We start from the raw sequence: 19085 nt of genomic DNA, 5'->3' as shown, positions 1-19085 counted from the left end.
ACGTACCTAGTACACGTACCGCCATAGCTATAATTCGGCAGTGACTTAGTGGTACGCATACCTGGTATCCATACCACAAAAATTCTATGAACTCGTGAACCTGGATAGGTATGTATACCTAGTATGCATACCGAAAAAGAACTGTTGGTTTTGAAACCAGTGTGGTAACCATACCCGGTACGCAAACCAAAAAAGTTCCATAAGATCCGGAACCTATTTTTGTCTTAAGGGTACACATACTCGGTACATGTACCCTGACAAAAACAATCACGAATAAGAAAGAGTACACGTACCTGGTACACGTACTTACCCAGTGGAATATTTTTAAATGCACATAAAATTAGTATTGTGAGATAATTAGCATTTGAATAAATATTTAAAAAGACTTTATAGACATGATTGATCACATTATCACCTATGGTCTTGATTCAAGCTTAAAAGTCTTAAATGTTAATGAAAATGATTAAGCTTATAGTTCAATAGGCTAATTTCGGCTAACCGTCCATGAACAATGTCTTTGTACACGGTTCGGTTACGGTTCATCATAACCAGAGTGTATATCTTGTTATGTTAATCACTTTTCAAAGACTCATCTAACAGTGGATATTGTTTGCTTGGTTCCAAAGATATCTTAGCTTGAACCTAAATAAACTTATACTTTGAAAGTCTATATAAGGGAACCTCAAGGAACTGGGATTTTTGAATCCCTGACACTATTATTTGTGTGTCCTAGTTGTAAACTAGAGTCGTCCTCTTCCTAAAACCCTTGTAGGGTTTAGTGAGTAAAAAGACTTCACTTAAGGATTCGTGAAGCCAGGTCCAACTATCTTTTATCTTGATAATTCGTGTATTCTGATCTTGTTTGATAGTTGGACTGCTCACTCGAACAAGTAAAATATAGAGAAAAATCAAAAAGTTTTCTTCGTCTCAGACTATGTGATTCCACAGGTTTAATACTTGTGAGGTGAATAAATCTATACTGCTCTTCGGGAAGCATAAGTCTGGTTTTTGAGGTTAGCTAGAGTTTGTCTATTGCTATCGATTTCCAGTATCACCTTGATCTACGATCAAAAAGGAAATCACACATATATGTTTATATGTAGGAGGCAGATTGGTTTAAAGTATTCAATTGATTTGAAGAAACTCTTTGGTTGTAAAGGACGTCAGCTAAGGGAATCAATTGTGCGGAGTCCTGTTGGGATTCAAGAGGCGTAAGGTGCGCGACTGTAACTGCATTGTTTTGAGGGTTTAATTCGGTCTCAACTACATTCCAATCCGAACTTAATTGGTAGTAGGCTAGTGTCTTTAGCGACTTAATACAGTTTGGTGTTCAATCTGGACTAATTCTCGGGGTTTTTTGCATTTGTGATTTCCTCGACAACAAAATTTCTGGTGTCTATATTATTTCTATTCCGCATTATATTGTTTATCTTTATATCTGAAATATCACAGTTTGTACGTAAATTAATCAAAGCAGATACATACATCCTTGTTTATTGGATATGACTTGATTGATTCTTGGATATTGATCTTTGAAATATCGATAAATGTACCGCCATCCTTTGATGGCACGACTTACTTAGAGTGTAAAAAATTTATGCATTCCTTTCTACAAGCCCGTGACTTTCAGACATGGAAACTTGTGCTTACAGAATACGTTCCTCCGACAGTTGTTATCGATAAAACCACTATTGTGAAGCCATTAAGAGAATATAGCAAAATCGAGATAAATGCTGCAAAGAATAATTCTGACTGATTTGATGAGTTTAATCAAAAGGTGTCTGGAAATTTTAATGCATATTATACGATAGGGAAGACTATTCCCCAAAAGGACATTGTGATGAAAATTCTCCGATTTTTACCATCAAGATTCGAGTCTAAGAAACATGCCATTCTGGAAAGAAATAGGCTTGCTACACTTTCCAGAAACACGTTAGTTGGAAGTATAAAATCTTTGATCGTAAACTGTAATCCAAATCCGGAAAGGATATTGCGTACAATGCATTGAAAAACACTGAAACTCTTAAAAGTGAAAGTGTTGATCCTGATTTTTCAAATGAAGATCTTGATAACTCAGTTTCATTGATCACAACACAATTTAGATAACTTCTTAGGAAGAGAAATAAACTGTTCACTAGAGAAAATCCTCTTACGTCATCTAAGCCACATAATCGTATTTTTGTCAAAAACATAGATTCTAACGATACTGACGATGAGATATGCCACAATGCTTCAAGTATAAAGGGTTCGGTCACTTCGCCAATGACTGTTCAAATCGAAGGAAATACACTGGAAACAAGAGTTTGGCTGCAACAGTTGATGAAGCATATGATCAATATGGTTCATAAGAGGATAGAGGGTCAAGTGTAACACTCTTGGGGTGAAATTATCAACTTTTAGGATTAGCAATACTCATATCAATCTTGATAATTCAGTTAATGATTATTCATCAAAATTATTGGAGGATGTAATGGATTTTTCGTATACTAATGAAAGCTTTGTTAATGTTTTATGTACTCTTTGTTTATCTGCTAATATTGTTCCTAAATCATTCTCCAAACTGACATGTCCTTATTTTACCACTGAGGGTCACAGACTCACACAATGTTTCAAGTACAAACATAAACTAAGGTATGTCAACAAACTGCAACGAAGGGCTAGTCATTTGGAAAATGTGCTTAAACTTGTTCAAAAGTACAATCCTGAGTTATGCAAATTAACTATTTTTCTTTTAAAAGATTGATTGATTCAAAGGTTAAGGTAAAATCTCAAATGTAGAAAAGAGTCTGGGTTGAACGTCCCATAAGTGGATGAAAACATATTGATTGTAGAAGTTGAGGAACCCAATAACAAAAGTTTATTTATAAAAAGACAGAGTTCAGGTGTTAGAATGGAATCATCGTAGTACGTCCCGTTTTTATTTTTTGCAAACTTATATGTTTCTCTAAGTGATATGGTAGGGCACATGCATCGAATTGTTACCACTGTCAGGATGGAGTAGAGTGATTGAGTTGCTAACAATAATAAATAGACCAAATCAATCATACCAATAGGAATTTTTTTAAAAATGACTAACACTTCGATAGCAATATGTGTGTATTCTCCTTGTCTATGTCGCCTAATCAAGCGTGGAATGCAGGATCCATGTGAATTACCATGTAATCTGCTGACAAGAAGCATGCACTTGGATCCTAAAGATCTAATCATGTTGTTAATTTTTTTTAAGTTTATCATTGTTCAATAAACACTACACCAAATTCAGGTTTTAGCAACTCAGATTCGCAAAGGAAATATTTCTGTTGCGAATTTCTGTGGCTAAATATTCGCAGCAGCCTATTGCTGTTGCGAATCTCACAACTGCTAGCGCTCAGTTGCTATTCGCAACTGTTTTTCTCTCGTCGCTCAGTTGCTATTCGCAGCTGTTTTTGTCTCACGCATGCCAATTATGCGTGTGGCAGCAAACACCTGCAAACAGTTTTTCATATTTTCAGGCATGCGAATTTTGCGTGTTCCAAATGCGTAAATCCCCTGTCCCTAACTCTAACTTCACAATTCTACAATTCATCTTCAGAAGCCTCTCTCACCCGACCACCATTAACAGCGTCTTCTGTTGGGACCTTAGTCCCACATTGGTAGATAGGGCTTAATTGGATAGTTTATAAGTCAATGGGATTCCTCATCTAGTCAACCGGTTTTCGAGTTGAGTCCTACCCATGGACTTATGGCGAGTTTAGGGTCGGTAACCTAACATTTGGTATCAGAGCCAACCACCATGACCCATACCCGCTCCACGGAAGGGGTGACATATAGGCTGAATTAAGGTGTAGGGGCACCTATATATGGACGTAGTTGTCACCGCATTGAATACTGATAGTCGAGTGGAGCCGCCATAAGGAAAGGGCTACCGTCGGGTCAGTGTCGATAGAGTGGGCCAACGAGGACGTTGGGTCTGGAAGCATGGTGGAATGTTGGGACCTTAGTCCTAGGGGTGTGCAACGGACGGACGGATGCGGATTAGGGGTCACCCGTGTCCAATCCGTCAAAGTTGCGGATTTGGAAAATTCAACCGTGTCCGGACCAATCACTCGCGGATTTGACATTCGCGGATCAGCGGGTGATACGGACCGGATGCGGATTAACCACGGATTTTAGTAAAAAAAAAAGTAAAAAAAAAAAAGAAAGTAAAACAAACAAAAATATGTTGGATTGTGGTACATATATGGCATGAGAAATGTAGTTTCCTCTTGTTGGATTGTGGCGTATGTGCAGATACGTTGCAACTGCTGTTACTTCCGTTCATGAAATGGAAAATGGGTTCAACATCAGGTCTTTCAATGGAGAGTTACTGTACACTGTACATGTACGCAAGGGATCACACGGCTAAGAAATACAACAAGAAGAGATTGAGGACCAAGATGTCAGTGCTCAATTGAGCGAGAATGATAGGAAGGAAGCTGCAAAAATGGTACGTAACAAATGCATGAATTGGATAAGGCAGTGGCCAGTGATGATGAAGAAGAATAATATGAAGCCAAAGAAGTTGAGGTCGAGAAAATTTTGGATGTTACGAGTTTGATCAAGAGTGAAGTTGAAATTCTTCTGAAAGTTTCTCTGATAGAGACTCCCCAGCCCGAGGTATGAATGTATGATGTATCTGTATAATAGCATAAAAATATTATTCTTAATACATCTATTAATTTCTATTATTGTCCTACGTTGCGGGTGAATTTGTGGATTTCAAAGTCCAACTGTAACCAAACCGCTAAAAGTGCGGATTTGGAAAATTCAACCGTGTCCGGTCCATAGATCTTGTGGATTGGGTTTTCATCCGTAATTTTGCGGACGGATACGGGTGAAATTCGCGGTTACGGATTTTTTGTTCACCCCTACTTGGTCCCACATTGGTAGATAGGACTTAATTGGATAGTTTATAAGTCAATGGGATCCCTCATCTAGTCAACCGGTTTTCAAGTTGAGTCCTACCCATGGACTTATGGCGAGTTTAGGGTCGGTAACCTAACATCTTCAACATCAAAAACCCTAACTTCAGCTTCCCATTTCTATCACCACCATTAACAGCGTCATCAACATCTAAAACCTCTTAATCCCTTAACAACCACAAGTATATCGATTGGGTTTCTTCATCTTAAACGATTTCTACGGTTTCACAATCTCTTCAATGTTTTCTTACTTTCTCAAATAGGTGTACTACGAAACCTAATTTTCACTCAGCGATGTAGAAGCAAAGGTAATGAATTACATTTGTTACTTATAAGGTTCTTCATCACTTCTTGGTAAATGATATGTGATTTTCTAACCCTAATTTTTGTTTAACTTCACTGCTAATTAGGGGTTTTATCGTTCGAAGATTTTGGTTAGAAATTGAAGCTGTTCCTTACATGGTAAAGCTCCTTTCTTCTAAATCTAGGGTTTAATTAGTAAAAGTTTACTTTTCCCTGTCTAATGGCTTCTTCTATTTTTGTTTTCTTTCTTTAACAGTGAGAATTATAAAATTGAGATGGTTTTGATTGAATAAGATGTGTCTTATGTTTGTTGTTGTTGCAGATGCACTTCGGGATAGTAAAAGAGATGTTTGTTTCCTAAAAAGATTATGACATTTGAAAAGGTTGCTTAAAAAGGTTAAAAAGATGCTAGTGAAGGAATTTAGATGTTTATTGGTATAAGGTTATCTGAGAGTCCTGGAATGGGTTTAAATTTGATTAGAACTTTACTGAAACTTAGATTTTTCATTTTCATACGTTTTGATTAGATTTATCCAAAGCCCAGACAGTATTTGTGTTTTTAGTTGGATTCATGAAAAGGGTTTTGCTCATTTTTGAATCTTGTATTTTGGTTTTGTTCAATCTTAGATTTTTATGTTAGGGTTTAGGTGAAAGCCTGTGATGCAAGGATAATATTTGCCACTCTGGATGGGGGTAGTTAACCCCTTTGCTGATTATTTATCCACCAAGATTTACGAGGCTTCACATGCTTCATATCATCACTATTTATTTATTTTTTTTGTTTTTTTTTTGTTCAGTTAATTTCTTGCCCTGTTTCGGTTAGAACTGATTTCCAAGTTGATTTACATTTTGATGCTTTCGTTGTCGTGTTGTATGGTTGGATGGTTAGCGATTTAGGGTTGTTAGTCAAACTGTTGACTATTTTTGGATTGTCCATATGTAGATTAGGTTATGGTTTGTTGAAGCCAGTGATGTAAGAATAATATTTGCTACTCTTGATCGGGGATATAACCCCTTCTGATGATTATCCTACTTGGTTTACATATGAAGTTTATGATAAATTGTTAGCTCAATTGACATGGGGCATGTTCCATGATCGATTTCAAGCAAAATGTGCCATGGGTTTTAAATTGGGCGTAAAGTAATCTAGGGGCTGACTTACATTGTGCCTTTTGCCATGCTCAGCTTGATAGCAGTTCTGAATCGAAACAATGTCGCTCTTTCTGTATGAAATACTGCAGGGATGAGTGTCCAGTTATATTTACCAATTGCCGACTGTGTGTGTGCATGTGTGCATGCGTTTATTATTTTTTTTTATAAACTATTGGGCATGTTTCAGTATTAGAATTTCGATGTAGTATAATTGAACAATAGCACAAAGGATGCTTTTAATGATTTCATTATATATAATTCTTGGCTGGCGTCTTTCTAGGTTTTTCTGTCTGGCTTAATAGTGGAGCAGACACGTGAAGCTCTTGAAGTGGACATTGCCAACAAGTTTATTGGTGGTGGAAGGAGTTCCAAGTCACGATTTATAGGTTCTCTTTGGATTCTATATCTGTAAATTGCTTGCATTTCGAGGAAATTAGTTCTCTGCTGCATATAAACAAAATAAGATGCAGGTTCCACAGGTGATTCTATTCTATAAGGAAGTTCAACTGTTGCCAAATACTGTAAGGTTTACTCTCTCGAACTCTTATGCAGTCATTTTTGACACTTACGAGAACGTAAATTTCAATTGCTCATAGTTTAAGTTAGAATTCATTAGATGGTACTGGTAGTAATTGTCAAATGTCACTCTATAAGGTTGTGTATTAAGGTGCAAGAAAATCAATTCAATCTCTTTAGATAGGGGCTTTGGACCAGGTCAAAGGAATCCTGTTTTTGCTTTTATCTCCTTGAAACTCAGACTTCAGATGAGAGAAATTCACTTTGTTGGATTCCTAAGCAAACTTCTGGAAACCAAAATCATGCAAGTTCTCCGCTTCAAGCATGGACATGTATGTCCCTTCAAGTTTTTTGTTGCTAGAAAGGCTTCCATTTATCTTTGTTATTTGTTCTTAAATCTAGCTATGCTTAATTGTGTTGTTATTTCACAGATTTACTCAGTGGGTGTTTCTGTATTTCTTGGTGGTAACAAGCCTTCAAGAACTGGGGATGTGCATGGTGATATCAGTGTTAACTTGTGATCCTGACATCTCATTGAAACCGGTATGCCTCTGTTTGAACGATAAAAATCTTTTATCAAGTTTTGTGTTGAATGTTTTGCTGCTGGAAGCTCTAGTTCTTCCGGAACTTTGGTGATACCAGCGCCAAATCCAATTCCCCAAGCTCCATACGCTCCTGTTAACCCAAACCTCAAGCGTGTTTCCTCATGTGGTGAGAAAAGGGAAAAGCGTGGAAGTGGTAGCGGTCAGCCTTCTGCACCCAACCATGGCTCCCCAGTTAGCGGGATGATTGGAGGAAATTCTTCTGTAGCTGCGCCTGTTGCTGGATACTGGGGTGTTCCTCCATTTATAAGGAGCTATAGCCACTTTGACAACACTGGTCGTGTGTGCCACAAGGGTGTGCGATGTGATGATTGCGGGGTACATCCTATTACAGGACCTCGGTTTAAGTCCAAAGTGTAAGAATATAATGCCTTTTTGGTTCCTTTCAGTTAGTTAAGAATCTATTTTAATTTGTTTACATGGGTGTCTCTTTGTAGAAAAGATAATTATGATCTCTGCAGTATTTGCTTCTCGGAATTAGGGAGTGATGCTGAATACACCAGAATAGGCAAACCTATCTTTTACCGATGTCCTCGCCCGATAAGGAGCTAGAGAATTGTGTTGTGAATATATAACTGTTCTAGCATTTAATTTTGACTTGTAGTGATAGTGTGCTTTTATTATCTGCAGCGCCCTTTTGCTCAAGGTCCAGCTCCACCCAGCCCGTATCTACCACATATCTTGCAAGGCCGTGGGAAGAAGCAACAGCTCCCATATCTTCAGTGCCATTTCATTCAAGACGTGAACATTCAACTAATCATCACCTGCACATCCTTACAGGTGAGACTTTTATGTAGGTTGACCTTGTTTTGGATGAAATATTGCGTTTTCAGGAAGAAGGCCTATCAGATCAAGATGTTCCGACTATCCTTGAAATCGAGTAATGTGCCCATGAAAACGCGTTGCAGGTAAGTTTCATTACCATACAACTGTTTGTTGTGTATGAAGCAGTCTCTCCCTCTCTAGATTTTCAGTATTATATCTTGATTTGCAAAACTGTGCCCCTGTACTTACGAAAATTACTACTCTCTGGATAGGATTCTTCAAAACTACCAATCGCGAGTCTATTTTGGATCTTAGTGTTTCTTTCAAGGTTGGTACTTTTATCTTAGTTATTTTACTACAGTTTGAACAATTTTGGGTTTTTCAAGGCTTTCATTATTTAACATGGATGTGGGATGCGCACCCCAGACTTCTTTTTTGCTTGTCCCCTTCTCTCAACTCCTTTCTTGCCTCTGGTACAGACTCAAGATGATGGACAAGATGAAGTCAGAGGATCTTTAAAACCATTAACATCACAATTATCATTACAACGCACACTGCCTTTCCCCTGCAGAAAGCAGTACAGTGTAGTGATTCTAAAGCCCCAAGCCTCACGCTTAAGGCGGCTTAAATCTCTATACTGCTCTACAATAAACAAGTATAGTACAAACACAAAGGTCAGTGAGAATGTTATCATTTCCTCTACTTTTTTCTGGTTTATCGTAAGTGTATGCCTTGATCTGTTTATTTCCTCCTGAGTTATTTCCTCTACTCAAGATGATGGTGAATCATAAATGCGACCGCCAGCCTTGCTATTTTTCTTAATGTCAATTAGGTCTGGCCATTAACACCTTAGTTGGTAGCTCCTATTAAAAATTTGTGGTCCTGATAATGTCATTTCCTTAAATACATAGTCTTAACTTATTTTTATGTTTTTGGTTGAACAGGCCGATTTCACCCAGTCATAAGCAGTTCTTGAATCTACATTTAAGTCTTGTATATTGTCTTATCTACTACTTTAGCTGCAGTTTGTATATATTCAAGGCTAAATCTTGGTGTGCTCTACTATGAGATAGCTTTGTGTTCGACAAAATGTAGTCACAAGTGCAATACAATAAACACGCAGTTTCTTTCCCTTTCTTTTGTAAATGTACTTGATGTTTAAACGTGTATCATTAAACATCTCAATATTAATATTATTGGTGAAGAATTGGATTGATCGAATCAGAAAAATTACAGGGTGTATTAGTATGTAATAGCTGCAGGATAAAACTGAAATGGGAGAAAATATTGTGGCTAGGTCAATGAAGACTGACTTTTTTTTTGCCTGTTGCATAAATTCAGCAACAGCTATTTATGTTGCTACTTTTTTACCGCAACTTTTTTGAGTCAATCTTCGTTGACTCAGTCGAGATTTAGCAACTATTAGTAAAAAATTCGCAACTGCTACGCCAATGTTGCTAAAATTTTGAGTCGCAACAGCTGAACAGTTGCGACTCGAAATTAGCAACAGCTACATTTCCTTTGCGAAAATTCGCGTCGCCCCTATCGCAATAGCTGAGTGCAGTTGCGACCTAGAGCGGGAGTCAGTTGCTAAAGTCCATTTTTGGTGTAGTGAAAATTGGTCGTTGGTTCCCTTGTATGTGCCAGCTGAGTTGATCTAGAATTAAGATTATCGACCGAGTAGATCCCATATATATGCCAGTTGTGTTTATATTAGTCCAAACCAGTATCTCAGTCCATTAGGATAGGATTCATCTTGGTAGTTTCCTTCAGGCAGATACGAGAAACACCGTTCACCTTAGTCAACATCGTTTAAAACTATATATCTCTATAATCTATTCATGTGATATTGATGTCTACAAGCGACTATATAAGTAGAGCTCTATCACTTATATATGAATATGATTCGCATCCGGGTACTTCCTCATGTAGGTACTTCCTCCTGTAATCAATGAGAGTATCCCAACCAAGTAGATTCTTTAGTGTCATTCCTGAATTCTTCACAGATAGCTAGGGTTTGGAGTAAAAGGTTTTATTGGTATACTTCTTGTAAACCCTCGTGAGACTATAACTATGACACTAGGCCCACCTAGGGGTTTAAAGGCTTATTTCACACGCTAAGTATATGACCCATATCTCCACCGATATATTCCACATTTAGCCACTGCGGTTATTCGGCAGTGTAGGGTTTTCAACGGGAATCGCTGCGGTAATCCAGCATATACTTCCCAGGAGATCACCCATCCCTGGATTGCTCCCGTCTGATCGCGCTTATCTGCAGAGTTTTATGCCAACTCTGGAACCAATTGTGTTGAAAAAGTAAATGCAGAGTTTAATGCCAACTCTAGAGCCGATTGTGCTGAAAAGACCTCGGTGTTAGGAAAGGACAAAACATTACATTTATTCCACTCGACCAATCACAATACCACCACCTTAAATTGGATCTGTCATCGGCTCCGGAATGTATACACAAAACCAAATCTTTGACATTCCCTGCCCCTCATGAGACATGCACCTGGGACAACCCCGCCCATCGTACATTCTCACCCTCGGGCGGAAGGTGAACCATCGTCGGCTTTGATACCATTTGTAATAACCCAACTATTCACCGATACTATCCGCACTTACCCACTGCGGGTATCCGGTAGTGTGGTATTTTTAACGGGCATCGCTGCGGTCATCCAACAACAACTTTCCAGGAGGTCACCCATCCCTAGATTTCCCTTGCCCGAGCATGCTTAACTGCATATTTTTCTGCAAACTGTGGAGCCAATTGTGCTGGAAAGTCCCCGGTGTTAGGAAAGGAAAAACCATTACTTATTTTCCATTCGGCCAACCATACTGAATATAGGGGTATTACACTAAGTGCAATCGTGATGCTTGCGACAGTGAGTTAGGATTTTTATTTTCATCTTTAGTTTTTCTCAAGAACTAGCAAAATTTAGGTTTAGGGGTGTGATTAGTGCTTAATTCTTACATATTTACTACTCAAATTTACATTTATTTAGTTCTTTATTTTGTACAATATTTGATGACTTTATATATTTTTACAGAATTTAGTAAATAAAGCTCGATTTGACAAAAATACGGTACTTTTCCAGTAAAATGAATGGAAAGTCGGATGCCTGAGGTGTGCGCTTGGAATTGGAATTAATGGAAAAATATCTTTTGAGATCCACAGGTGTCGACATCATACGATGGGGATAATATCCACCTATTGAAATTTAACTTTCCTTGTGTACAAAATTTAGAGGATTATTATGATAACTTGTACTTATGGAAAGCAAGAAGAGGCAATATCATAAATAAAGGAAGAGAGTAAAGACATTTATTGCAAATTCACAAATATTCAATTTATCGGAATTTTATTATAATAATTCATTGAGAATATCTTAGAAATATTAAAAGACTTGTCTATATAAATAACGGTGGAAGCATTTAGAAGAGGGGACGTCCAAGAGCCAGGATCCAACAATAGTTTTTAGGATTTCTTTTTCTTTTCTTCTCTTTAATTCTTTCGTAATGGAAAGCTAGCTCTCTCTATCGGGATAAGGAGAAAGTCAATAAATCATGTAAGAAATTTATATAGTCTTAAATAAATATTCTTTCGAGCTTAATTGTTAATAATTTCTCTTCATATATAGATTTTCTCTTTAACCCATATTGGGTAGTCTTTGGATATTGATCTTTAATAAGCGAAGGAGATTATATCATTTTGGTACAACAAAAGTTTATTTTACTTGCAATAATTTCCGAGGCATGAGATTGGGTTCAAAACTGTCTTGAGTTATAAAACGAATATTTATTAGAGACTGATTGAATAGTCAGTATAATTCAATTGGTGGAATCCTAAAACTCTGGTTCTCTTTAATTTGGTTGTTTATTAATCTTATTAGTTTAATAGTTTCTCAATCCAATTCTTTTTATTTCTAGCATAATTTTATTAAAAACTATTAGTAACAAGAATTTAGCAAGTCTCCATGGACGACCCGTAGTTACACATTATCCAATAAATACCCGTGCACCTGCAGTATAAAATTTAAATCCCATCATATCCATACTATAAAAAGTCCGTGAAATAGTGAACCTGGATTGGTACCTATATCTAGAATGCATACTGAAAAAGAACTGTTGGTTTTGAAACAAGTGTGGTATCAATATCCGGCACGCTAAACAGAAAATTTCTGTAAGATCCGGAACCTATTTTTGTTTTAAGGGTACATATAACCGGTACATGTACCATGACAAAAAAAAACGAATAAGGAATAGTACACGTACTTACTCTGTCAAATACTTTCAGATCCGCATAAAATTATTTATGTGAGATAATTAGCATTTGAATAACTCTATAAAAATACTATACATACATGATTGATCACATGATAACCTATGGCTGTGATTCAAGCTTAAAAGTCTTAAGTGTTAATGAAAATGATTAAGCTTACAGTTTAATCGGCTAGTTTTGGCTAATCTTCCATGAACAATGTTATTGTACACGGTTCGTTTAAGGTCCATCCTAACCAAAGCGTCTATCTTGTTATGTTAATCACTTTTCAAAGACTCATCTAAGAGTGGATATAGTTTGCTTGGTTCCAAAGATATCTTAGCTTAAACCTAAAGCAACATATACTTAAAAGTCTACATAAGGGAACCTCAAGCAACTGGGATTTTTGAATTCCTGAAACTATTCTTTGTGTGTCCTAGTTGTAAACTAGACTAGTCTTCTTCCTAAAACCCTTCTAGGGTTTAGCGGCTAAAAATACTTCACCCAAGGATTCGTGAAGCCGGGTCCAACTATCTTTTATCTTAATAGTTCGCGTATCCTGATCTTGTTTGATTTTTGAGTTGCTCACTCGAACAAGATAGATAGAAATCGTAAAGTTCTCTTCGTTTCAGACTTTGTGATTCCACAGGTTTTATACTTGTTAGATGAATAATAATCTAGGATGCTCTTCGGGAAGCATAAGTCCGGATTTTGAGGTTAGCTAGAATTTGTCTATTGTTATCGATTTCCAGTACCACCTTGATCTACGATAAAAAAAATGAGATCACACATATAGGTTTATCTGTGGGAGGCAGATTGGTTTAAAGCAACTCTTAGGCTATAAAGGACGTCAGCTAAGGGAATCGATTGCGCGGAGTTCTGCTGGGATTCAAAAGGCTTAAGGAGCACGACTGTGACTGAATTTCTGTGAGGGTTTAATTCGATCTCAAATATATTTCAGTCCAAACTTATTTGGTAGTAGGCTAGTGTCTATAGCGGCTTAATACAGTTTGGTATTCAATCGGACTAGGTTTCGGAGTTTTTCCGGGTTTTCTCGTTTACAAAATTCCAGGTGTCTGTGTTATTTTTTTTCCGCATTATATTGTTTATCTTTATAATTGAAATATCACAGGTTGTACGTAAATCAATCAAAATAGATAAATCCATCCTTGTTTGTTGGATACAACTTGATTGATTCTTGGATATTGATTTTTGGAATCATCCTAGAACTCTCACACGTAAATGGAATTCACGAACTTGTCTCTATAAACTTTCTGATTGTGAGAGAAAGAGATATAACTGTAAATATTATTCCTTGATTGAGATTCGTTAAGTTGAACTCTTGGAACTGTATTTAAGTTTGTCCATACAGGTTTCCTAAAAAGAAGTTGATGGTGTATTTTGGTACCCCCGAGTTTTCAATAATTATGAAGAACTTGTGATAATTTTTCTCTTAAGAAAATTGTTACTTTCCATTTGACATGGACCACATTTTCAAAGAATACTATTAATTATATCCTCGATTGAAATTTATGAACCATAAATTTATAGGCACTATTATTCTCAGGCTCATCATACCAAAGAAAACGCAATATATTGTTTCTAGTCCTATCTTTATCTTTTTAGGAAGCGTTACTGTTACCTATGACAATGGCTCCCAACTTCAATGTATATACATGAAGGCTTGTTTCCTTTCCATAATTCATATGGTGTTTTGTCCCTTTTCTTGTAGGGTATCTTATTCAACATATAATTTGATGTAAGTAAAACTTCTATGCACAAGTTATCGGGTGCTCCATAGGTTATTAAATAACATTCATCATCTCTTTTAAAGTATGGTTTTTGCGTTCCGCAATGTCATTCCACTGTGGCGAATATAAAGGTATAACTTGATGAATAATTCCATTTTGAGCACAGATCTCATCTAAAGTAGTTTTGTACTTATTCTCTATTTCTTTTTAGAATTTTTATTTTTTATTTAGTTGATTCTCAACTTCATTCTTCTAAAGTTTGAATTTACAAAACAGTTTCATCTTTACTTTTTGATAAGTAAAGATGACAATGCCTTGTACTGTTATCTGTGAAAGTGATAAAATCCTTCTTGCTACCCCGGTTTGAGCTATTTTTAAATTATATAAATCATTATGAATTAAGTCTAATGGTTTTGTATCCATTTCAAAAACATGAAAAATCAGGTTTTGAAAACTTAGACTCAACATAGATCTCATATCTTTTGGTTGAATCTATATCAAATTTGGGTAAAAATTCCTTGTTCGTTAATGAACCTAATGACTCATGATTAACATGACCTAGTTTCTTATGCCAAAAAAATGGCTCAACGATATAAGCAGAAGATTCAAATTTATTCATCCTAGGCATTACAATAATCACATTAGCCTTAAATAGGTCATATAACCCTTGACAACATACATGTCACTCTTAGAGAGGACAAATTCATTTTCTACAAATACAATTTTAAAAATCCATCGATTCAGATTTGTCATAAAATAGAGACTAAACGATTGCCTATAGACAAGCATCTGTATGTTTTCGAAGGAGAAAATTTTCTTTTTCTCGCATGTTTGTAACTGACTGCGCTTTTTTTTTATTGGTTTTTGACCAAAAAAAGGTTAGGAGTTTATTGAATCATTCTTTACAAGAATATTTGGAACCAGAAATTGAGTCCTTGCAAACATAAGGTACATTTGTCGAAGTGACTTTTTTTTTTTTTTTTTTTTTTTTTTTTTTTTTTTTGCATAATGTGAACTTTAATATCAAGGAACCTTTGGCCACCTACAAACCATGATCAAGAAATCGACATCCAAGATAAAGCACGCTCAGCTTCAATGTGCTACACAATCTGGTGGCGACCTGGAATTTTGGCTGATCCAAGAAAAACAACTGAGAATTGATCATGACGGGCTACTACAATTTCATGCGACATACTGGAAGCAAAGATCCAGAATTCAATGGTTGCAATCGGGCAATCTCAACACAATATTTTTCCATACTAAAGCTACCATCACAGAGCCTGCAACAATATACAACAATTACAAGACCCACAAAACAACTGGGTTAACAAGAAAGAAGACATTGTTCAACTCATTCTGGATTATTATTCTCAACAATATACGGCATCACCTACGGTGGTAAATGAAGATCTTTTTACAAATATATCAGGCCAAGATTAACTCCCAATTGGATTCCACACTCACCACTTCTAGATCCAGCACAATGTTACCCGATCCAAATGGTAGCAGATATCATTGAACCAATCTCTCATACTTGGAATCAAGCACCCTTTCCAATCCTATAGCCCAAAAAATCATAAACATCCACCTTCCCCAAAATAACCCACATGATAAAATTATTCGGCCACACTCAAAATATGGAAAATACACTACCTCTTCGGGATACAAATGTCTAACCCATGGTCAACCAACGCATACCCCTCTTCCACTCACCAAATTTCTGTGGACTTTACCATGTCCACCAAAAATTCGGCTTTTCTTGTGGAAAGCAATTAATGAAGGATTACCAACCTTCTCTCTCCTACATCATATTCATTTGACCAACTCTGACATATGCCCAAGATGCAATGCTGATCCAGAATTGGCGAGTCACCTTCTAATTCATTGTCCGACGGCGACTACATCCTGGAACACCTTGATCACTCAACTTTCAAACTCACCAAACTCCAAATCCCCTCTCACTCTCACCTTAACACCTCAGACAACCATCTCCCAAATCCTACAACAATCTGCACCAACACCTGTAATCTCCTCATTTTGCTTTCTTTTTTGGACCTTATGGTTATCTAGGAATGACCTAATATCCTGCCAAAAATAAAAAACTTCAGCCGAAATCTTAATATGGGCTCAAAAACTGCAACAAGAGTTCACCGCGGCACTAGATTCCTTACCACCGGTCCTTCCAGGAGATGCACTGATATATAACCATCCAAGAGGAGACAAAAGGATATCTACAATATCGGTTGGATGGTCAATTTCAAACATCAATTGGATTAAGATTAACACAGATGGGGCAGCCAGAGGTCACCTAGGTTTTGCGGGAGCAGGATAAAACTTGGGCTTTACTATTTGCTTCAAGAACAACGACAGAAAGACAATGGCCAAAAGTTCTCTTTGAAACTGACTCAGAAAACCTTTTGCGCTTCATCACATCCTCTACCCCCCTCCTTGGCACATCTCAGGGATGATTGAGGAAATAAAGAATAGATTCAGACAGATCCCACAGGCTGCTATTCAACACAACTACAGGGAAGTAAACCAAGCAGCAGATGGATTGGCCAATCACGCGGCAGATGGAAGTCAATTAGGAAACTTATCAACCAAAATATGGGACCAGGAAATCCCGTTTTTTATTAGTCAAATTCTATTTCACGACTCGATGGGTACCACGTACCCACGATAAATTGTAACCTACTTTCTTATCAATAAAATGCATGCTTCAAAAAAAAAAAAAACTTTTCCATTTCCCACCACTTTTGATGTTGCTGCGTTACCCATATACAATGGTTCACTATTTTTTTTTTACCTCTTCAAAAACAGAAAACATACTTCGATCGCCCAGACGTGGTGAGTGGCACCAATGTCAACCTACCATTTTTTTACTATTGTTTACTATATTTTTTCCAGAAACAATAAAGCATTTGTACTTACCTTTAGAATAGACTCATGATCCAAATTATGAAAGTTTTGAGTAATCGTGGAAACCTAATTCAGTTTCAATTCATCTTTCATAATAGATGCTTTAGACTTATCCTTCTTCTTTATCTTGTTGAGTTTTTCGCTCTTGGAATGATGATCTCTTGCATAATGTCCCTATTTTCCATACTTGTATCAATCTTCTTCGACTATTTCTTTTTATCTGGCTTGCTCTTGTCTATGCAAGATCCATTGCCTTTACGCTTGTTTTTGGTTCCGTGAGATCCTTCTTCAGTGCAAAAATTACATACTTAGCTGCCAAAATAGATACGATAGGAAAAAGAGATATACTATGTTGAAACAACACCTTTGGTGACGGTTGAAATTTTATAATCATCCTCAACTGTTAGTTATCAATTCAAAAGGTGTAATTGTTACCAATGGGTAACTAAATCCGAGTCCCATTACGTAAAATCAAAGGCTCCAAGTGCTCCTCGCTATGAACTTGTTTATCAATGACTCCATGTGCTCTTCGTTACGAGTGTGAATCCCATTATGTAAAATCAAAGGCTAGGTCCAAGTACTCATCTCTGTGAACGTGCACAATACCATAATCGCTCATTCGCCCACGCGCCAAGTATGGTTAGGTGCGAAGCACTAAGGCAAGGGTGCACCTTAGCCTTGTATTCATAAGCTTCTGACACACAAATAGCTTATATTCAAGTTTTGTGCAATGTTGGACTAAAATATTTTTCCTTATGCTCTTCCGACATATTTGGGGCTGTTTGGTAACCATTATTATAATTGATTATGAGTCCATAAACAATTATCCAGCCCACAGTTCATTATATGAGTGTTTGTTAAAACTTATAATAACAGATTATTTTAATCATAAATAAAGAAAAACCTATTATTATCATCATAATTAAAAAATAGATGTATTATAAGAATGATCGTAATCAATTTTTCTTTTTAATAAAATTGATTTGGCTTTTTTTCATCTTAATTTCACTAAACTATAGGTAGAGAGGTAAAAAACAACAGCGAATTAAAAAATAAATTCTAGGTGCCCTCCTCTCTCAGAGCGTTTTTATAAGATATAATTTATTAACTAAAAATATTGTTTGTGATAATTTATCATAGTAGCGAATAAACCAAATTTATTATAGAAGTGAATAAACCAAAAAAGAAAAAATTGATAAGCACAAATTGTATCAAACAAGGACAATTTCCAATCAGTTGGATATGGGCTTGAGTTGCCATCTCAAGCCCAATTTCCCACAGTATGTCAGTGAATTCATCCGAATATGAATAGTGGGATACTAAAAGGAACATCAAATGAGTGCACTGCTAGCCGAAGGAAAAAAAAAAGTAAAAGTAAAGAAGCTAAAACACAAAGCATTCTGTCTTTATTCAGTCTTTTATTCAAATAACACACAGCTTGTGTTCAGTTCGCATTCGACAGGCATACGAACGGGCGTTTTTCTTGTCACATTTGCAATTGCAGCGTGTAATCCATTGCGCATCCCTCCCCATTAACGACTTTTTGGACTGACCCAAATTAATGTTGCAATTTGCAAACTTTTCCGTCTGGTGTTGTATTTCACTTTCTATGCCTGTCAATATTTGTGGGGTGACATATCTAGCACGAAACAATTTTCATAGCCAGATTGGCAATTTTGCCAGATTACAACGGCTAGAATAAGTCCTAGTTATAGTACTGTGTTGGGTCCGGTCCAGCGCATTGAAATCATAGGGTTCGGATGGCTCCACGAGTACACGCATGATCAATGTAACTATGTTATGTGGGGATGAAATGGGAAACAGTGTAGATCACGGGCTAATAATACATTTTGGCTGCTTTCTCTTTTATTTT

General features: G+C 36.7%; 1 long non-coding RNA gene and 1 other non-coding gene across 10 annotated transcripts; both read left to right on the top strand.

The window, feature by feature from the left end:
* Nucleotides 1-5036: 5036 nt before the first annotated feature.
* Nucleotides 5037-9499, top strand: LOC113303929. 9 transcript variants are annotated; one of them, XR_003337912.1, is made up of 10 exons: nt 5037-5248; nt 5351-5402; nt 5566-5626; nt 6676-6781; nt 6866-7243; nt 7343-7869; nt 8144-8421; nt 8551-8606; nt 8758-8952; nt 9223-9499. It is a non-coding gene; the product is annotated as an uncharacterized LOC113303929 (long non-coding RNA). The 9 variants fall into 9 exon arrangements; XR_003337911.1 differs by having other exon boundaries at nt 5566-5639; XR_003337909.1 differs by having other exon boundaries at nt 6676-7243.
* Nucleotides 5896-5984, top strand: LOC113307068. The gene has a single exon (XR_003339028.1). It is a non-coding gene; the product is annotated as a small nucleolar RNA SNORD24 (small nucleolar RNA).
* Nucleotides 9500-19085: the final 9586 nt, after the last annotated feature.

This window comes from Papaver somniferum, chromosome 8 (genome assembly GCF_003573695.1).
Source record: "Papaver somniferum cultivar HN1 chromosome 8, ASM357369v1, whole genome shotgun sequence".
Taxonomy (NCBI): Eukaryota; Viridiplantae; Streptophyta; class Magnoliopsida; order Ranunculales; family Papaveraceae; genus Papaver; species Papaver somniferum.
The sequence above is the reverse complement of the archived record's forward strand: the minus strand, read 5'-3'. Positions and strand labels throughout refer to the sequence as shown.